We start from the raw sequence: 7,389 nt of genomic DNA on the forward strand, positions 1-7,389 counted from the left end.
TTACAGAATTTTCCCATTTGTACTTGATCAGAAAACTAATGCAAATATATATGAATAATGATGCACATCTTTAATATAGCAGGGAACACAATGTGTCTTGGTTAACACCCATACTTGAGATCCTTTTATGGTAGAAAATTTCAGCACACAATTTACGTGCTGCAATGATGTGTCTCCCTTTCCTCACAGCCACCCAGTCTTTGTGGCTGTGCAGCTATCGTCAGGCGGTTTCTAAGCTTCCATTGTTGTCTTTAGCAGAAATGACATCAGCCTGGCCACAGCCCAGAACCACAGCGCTGCTTATATTTGCTCTGCAACATTCTCTACAGAGTCATTCAACCTCTGCGCTGCAAATGTAGCCACTGGTCATTTTACGGAAAGCATTGCCAGTGCTGAATAGGTAACCCACCTTTCAGGAAGCAATTTAACCATGTTTAGTGGTGACACATGCGATGACAGGAAGAACTTGTGCACACAGAAGACAATTAATAATTCCTTTTTCAGGAAGTCCAGTGTGTATATGTGACATATCTGATGTTGTTTTTACTGCTGATGTTTTTATTGTTGTTGTTTGATAGCCACATGGCTACACATGGTTTTAAAAGGATGTCATGCAATTGTGATTGGTTCTGTTAATCTAGGCCTCCTAAGCCCAAATGGAATACAGCAATGGAAAAGTCCAGCTCCGTGTGAGGCTGTGGAATTTTGATGAACCAAAGTAACAGTCTGCGTGAGACCTTGGAGCTTGTGTTGATGATAAGAGTGAGAAAAACATTCCTGAGAAGAGGTTGAGAAGGCCATCAGCAGACAGCACAGCAGGTGCTGAAGCCATAACATACGTGTGTGCGTGTGTTAAAGTTGCTGCTATGAAATATATCTGTGTGACCTGTGCGACAATGGAAAACGATGATGCATTGCGGTGATACCAGTTGACTGTGATGTGCAGTGGGTCAAAAGTGATGCAATCCAATCTTTATTCGTTCAGTGTTCCTTCTGTATCCTTCAGATATTGCTGGACTCCAACTCCCATCAGCCTTGATCACTGGCCATTCTGACTAGGGGTGATGGGAGGGCATCACATGGGCTAAACTTGTGGCCTACATCATTCATAAAAGCAAAGGGTAATATGAGTTAGCTTCACTTTCCTCTAGTCAAGCACACCAACTCTATGGGGCTGAGGCCTCTTCAGCCCCACCATGTCCTATCACACAGAGCTCAACCCTCCCCCCCCCAATCTTGAGGAGGGAGAGAGAAGAAGAAGAAGAGTTTGGATTTGATATCCCGCCTTTCACTCCCCTTCAGGAGTCTCAAAGCAGCTAACAATCTCCTTTCCCTTCCTCCCCCACAACAAACACTCTGTGAGGTGAGTGGGGCTGAGAGACTTCAGAGAAGTGTGACTAGCCCAAGGTCACCCAGCAGCTGCATGTGGAGGAGCAGAGACACGAACCCGGTTCCCCAGATTACGTGACTACCGCTCTTAACCACTACACCACACTGGCTCTCGAGGCCTGGTGGCCTGGTGGGAGGCCTGGTGGGATGTCGCCCCGACATGACATGGCCTGCCAGGATGTCGCCCCAGGCCCTTGGCATCTCCGGACGCTGCATGGCCTGATGGGGTGTCCCTCTGTCATCTCTGGACAACATGCAGCCTGACGGGAAGTCACCCTGAGCCGACCAACACAGCCTGGCACACAAATGTTGGGAAGAGGCCTAGTCAGCCTCTCCTGGTGCGACAGTCGTCACGTGCAGCCTCCGCAATGTTGGGCACAACTCTGTGCCTGTGCCTCCAGTTCAATTACTCAGTAACTATTCCATCTTCGCTTTCTGAACCAAAGGTAGCGTAGTGGTTAAGAGAGTGAATTGTGAGGAAGGAAGTCCCCACTTCAAATCTTATATCTGTCACGAACTTACTAGGTGGCTTTAGGGCAGCTTTTCTATCCCTGTTTACTTCTGTTTAAGGAAAAGGTGTGAGCCAACTTTGCTGGCCCTGGTGCCCAAAATACACACCCTGCTGAGCCTGTGCCCAGTGCCCGCAAATTGAGCATCAACATCTGCAAAGAGAAGACATGTAAACACACCTAGCTAAATGTGCTCCACATGTAGCTGCATGCCCCCTTGCAGATTCCCATGCCAGACACGCGCATGTTGAAGGGAATGGGTCCAGTGGGGCACCTGTTATCAGGGTGGGGTCAGCATTTCCACCCCACTGCTGTTTCTCCAAATGATAATCTTAAAAGAGTGATTTAGAGCTTTTCATGGAACCTCAGTCCTCCTATCTGCAATGCTGTGGTCTAAACCACCGAGCCTAGGGCTTGCCAGTCAGAAGGTTTGCGGTTTGAATCCCCGCGACAAGGTGAGCTCCTGTTGCTTGGTCCCTGCTCCTGCCAACCTAGCCAGTGCAAGTAGATAAATAGGTACCGCTCTGGTGGGAAACGGCGTTTCCGTGCGCTGCTCTGGTTTCGCCAGAAGCAGCTTAGTCATGCTGGCCACATGACCCAGAAAAACTTTCTGCGGACAAACGTCGGCTCCCTCGGCCACTAAAGCAAGATGAGCGCCGCAACCCCAGAGTTGTTTGCAACTGGACTTAACTGTCAGGGGTCCTTTACCTTTACCTTACAGGACTGTTGCATAGGTTACAAGACAATGTATATGAAGAAAGAATAAAAGAAGAGCCCGATGGCCCATCTAGTCCAGCATCCTGTTCTCACAGTGGCCAACCAGATGCTTGTGGGAAGCCTGCAAGCAGGATATGAGTGCAACAGTACTCTTCCCTGCTGTGGTTTCCCACAACCGGTGTCCAGGGGAACATATCCATAAGAGCTAGCTTTGAACGCTCAGAAATGCTGCATAAATGCTAAGTAATATTATGACGAGTGTGCAAAAGACATCTACAACCTTGTAACCTTGGGTTACAGACGCTTCAGGTTACAGACGCTTCAGGTTACAGACTCCGCTAACCCAGAAATAGTACCTCGGGTTAAGAACTTTGCTCCAGGATGAGAACAGAAATGGTGCGGCGGGATGTCCCATTAGCTAAAGTGGTACCTCAGGTTAAGAACAGTTTCAGGCTAAGAATGGACCTCCAGAATGAATTAAGTTCTTAACCCGAGGTACCACTGTATTTTAATTTCTTTTTTGTTCCTTTTATGTGTGGGTCTTTGTGACCCTCCCTATTAGATCTCTAGCCTAATATCTGAGCTGATCTGGGCATTGTACTGAAGACTGACTTCTGCTTAGCTGAATATTCATTAGAATGCTGTACAGTCAGTATGTTTATTCTCTTTGACTCATTGTAGTCAAGCGTTTCAATATGGCTGGGGGTTTTTTTTGTTTTTATACAGTGCCCATTATTCTGAATGACACAGACTCCTCCTGCTATATACCACCCCTTCCTAATATCCAACCAAGCCTAATTCCCATTCTTCTAAATTGATGCCATGGGGAATGATCCCAAAAGAGAACGACCTTTCAGTGCCTTGGAAGGATGCCATTCCTCCCCTTCTTTATGACTGTGTCAAAAAATGGGAAAAGGCCATCCCACCATCTCCTGATTCATGGCTAGTTTAAGTATGGGAAATGGCTTATGTGGTAAAACTGGCTATTGGAAGCAGAGAAGGCAGACAAAAAGTTAATTGAAAATGAGGTTTATTTGCATTTTATGGGAATAACATAGTACAAAAGCAAATTAATCCTCATTTTACTTCAAAGACGCACCATGCATTTAAAGCTTCCCCCAAAGAATCATGGGAACTGTAGCTTACCACTCACAGAGCTGCAATTACCACTCAGAGGAGACAATACTGAGCTAAATGGACCAATGATGTAAGGCTCCTCCATGTCTCTCCCTCCCACCACATGTCTTCCAGCCAGTATTCTTGGTTGTGGCAAGTCTTCCAGTTGAAAGGAACTGGGATGTCATTGCCAAATGTCCAAAGAGCCTGGATTCCTGTTTAATGCATTTTTACACCTACCTAATGCCTGAAAAATCTCAGTTTTAAACATTGGTCTGGGCCAAATTGTCAAGGCAGGTTGGCGCTAGGGTTGGCATCAAGGGTTGGCATGATTGGGCATCAGCCAGGGGCCCATGTGCCAAAAGGGGGTCCACTGACAAAAGCCTCCTGCAGCAAGGAGGGGTGGGGACCCATAATGGTTGTCTTGTTCCAGGCCCTCCAGATCTCGAGTGATTGGCACTGTCTTCTCTGGCCTCTCTTGTGAGGTGGGAGATGTCTGGGAGAATATCATTACAATTCAAAGGAGAATGGGTTTATACGTTATTGCCCTGGCTGCAGAAAATCATCTAAATCAGTGGTGGCAAATATTTTGGCAGGTGTGCCACAGCATAAATCTAACGTATGAGATAATGTCACTAGAGTATGAGATTTGACTCTATGCCAAAGGCTCCTTTACAGACATGCCATATATTGCCATTGGCTATGTTAAGTTGTGGGTGAACATATCAGACGACACAGCGGTTCTTCAAACAGCTCTTGTTTATTCACAGCACAGAAAAGAACTGAACTGAAGAGTTCAGCCAGCCTGCTTATATAGAGCTCCACTAGAACCCAACAGTAACCATTTTCTGTAACTATCCAATCGCTGAACGTCACTTTCAATCCCTTATTTGCATATGTGGACCTGAGTGAAACTATCTACAGTATCCCCCTGCTGGCCCAGGGTGAGAACTTCAGTACATAACAGCCTAGCCAGCAGTGGGCACCTTGTGGCCCTTTAGTTGTTGTGGGGCTCCAACTCCCATTAACCTTTGCAAGCATGGCCCATTCCAAGGTATGATGGGAGCTGCAGTTCAGCAAGTTCTGGAGGGCAACAGGACAGAGCCATTTGTGGTCTTTCTGCTGCAGGCAGGCCGCCCACTAGCATAAAAGTTTAGCAGAAGAGTTTATGCAATCTCAAAAGAGTAATTATCCCTGTTGCAATCATCCCTCACATTCACATAACCTTTCCCCAGTTTGGTCTGTCTTATTTTTAAAAACTATTCTTCCTTCCATCCTTCTCAAATGTTTCTTCTTTCCCTCCATTACGATAAGAGTGTGGAGAAAGGCATTGCAATATGAGACCGGAAATTCTAAACTGTGTGTTTCAGCTATAAATTTCAACAATCTGTCACTTAATACCATCAGACTGTACAGTGGAAGTCTGAATTGCACAACCAGACATATGTCTTTAAGGAAGGAGGATGCCGGGCAAATGCAACCTCGCAACGCTTGCACCATCCAACTGCTGAGAAAGGAAGCCTGAGCCTTAGTCATTGTCTGCAGAGACTCCAGGGAAGCTAACTAAATTCAGGCTAATTTGGGGCACCTTTTATAGGCGTGAAAAAGATCTGTGCAGCACTTTTAACCATTCTTTTCTCCAGTTACAAACTGATTGTGCATGAGCCAGGAATCCGAGGAACAAAAGCTTTCAGATGTTGAATTTTATAAAGATATGTGCAACTGGCCTGTATCCATTTTTGAGGGAAGATTTGCTAAGGAAAACATGGCAATAGTTCAGTATCAAAGCTGGAGCAGCTTTCAGGAATCAATGCATGCAGTCATAGCTTCCAATCCAGGCCACTACCCTGATAACTACATATGTCACAGCTCTAGCATTGCTTCTGAATAACAGTTGCTACGAAGAAGAACTTTCTGACAGTAAGAGCTGTTCAGTAATGGAATAAACTCTCACGAGAGGTGGTGGACTCTTCTTCCTTGGAGGTTTTTAACCAGAGGTTAGATGGCCATCTGTCATGTATGATCTAGCTGAGATTCCTGCATTGCTCTAGTTATCTCCTGCTTGGACTACTGCCATGCACTCTATGTGGGGCTACCTTTGAAGGTGACCCGGAAACTACAACTAATCCAGAATGCGGCAGCTAGACTGGTGACTGGGAGAGGCCGCCGAGACCACATAACACCGGTCTTGAAAGACCTACATTGGCTCCCAGTACGTTTCCGAGCACAATTCAAAGTGTTGGTGTTGACCTTTAAAGCCCTAAATGGCTTCGGCCCAGTATACCTGAAGGAGCGTCTCCAACCCCATTCTTCTGCCCGGACACTGAGGTCCAGTGGCGAGGGCCTTCTGGTGGTTCCCTCATTGCGAGAAGCAAAGCTACAGGGAACCAGGCAGAGGGCCTTCTCGGTAGTGACGCCCGCCCTGTGGAACGCCCTCCCATCAGATGTCAAAGAAATAAACAACTACCTGACATTCAGAAGATATCTTAAGGCAGCCCTGTTCAGGGAAGTTTTTAATGTGTGACATCTTAGTGTATTTTTGGTCTTTGTGGAAGCCACCCAGAGTGGCTGGGGAAGCCCAGCCAGATGGGCGGGGTACAAATAAATTAATTATTATTATTATTATTATTATTATTATTATTATTATTATTATTATTGCTGCAGTGGGTTCGACTAGATGACCCTCAGGGTCCTTTCCATCTCTAAAATTCTGTGATCTCAGAACCCTGGCATTTATAAATTCAACACGGGGGTGGGGAGGGGGATAAAAGATTGGTCCTAGACCGAGTGGTACCTACTTTCATTTGTGTGCATGATGCCTTGAGTGGATAGATTAAATAGCTTGTGATGGCTGCCCCACCTTCACCTAGCATCCAGGGAGTTGCCCCCCAAATCCAGCTCAGACCTGAACCCAGCCAATTAAATCACTATTAATTATGAATGAATTAATAAATTAATGGATATGCAGCTTGACGACAAAACAGGCTTCTAATTAGTTTAACGGAGTATGAAAAACCAATTACACACACATTAAAACATAAACCTCCATAATTAAAATACAAAAGAAAACAATCCCCTAATAGCACCGGAATATGAACATCGCTGCTTTAAATAAGCGATAAAACAACCCCATTAAAGCAAACACAGCAATTAAAACAGGAGACTCAGGTTGAGAGATCAAGGGAACATTTGGGTAAACAGCTGCATCTTCAAAAGCCAGTGGAATGTTAATTAATTCCCTAGCTAGTCTACAGCACTGTTTCCCAACCTTTTTCCTACTGTGGCCCCCTTCCGACCTTGTTTCCTTCCTGTGCCCCCCATGGGCATAGCCAGGGGGGCAACTGCCCCCCCAATAAGTAAAAATCAATACAAATCTGAGGTTCTGCCCTCCCTAACAAAAGCCTGGCAAAAATCCTGACTACATCCATGCCCCTGGTAGAAAGGTACCGGTAGCTATTTACAATGTTTTGTATGTAAGTAGAAAATGTTTTATTTATAATTTTTATAATTTATACAAAACACAATTACATAAAATGACAGGGACCCAATGAAATGCTATAACATCCCTGAGAGATGGCCATCCAACCTCTGCTAAAAAACATCCAAGGAAGGAGAGTCCAGAACCTTCCGAGGGAGATCCATCTTCCGTGTATTATAA

This window comes from Podarcis raffonei, chromosome 11 (genome assembly GCF_027172205.1).
Source record: "Podarcis raffonei isolate rPodRaf1 chromosome 11, rPodRaf1.pri, whole genome shotgun sequence".
In the NCBI taxonomy this organism is placed as follows: domain Eukaryota; kingdom Metazoa; phylum Chordata; class Lepidosauria; order Squamata; family Lacertidae; genus Podarcis; species Podarcis raffonei.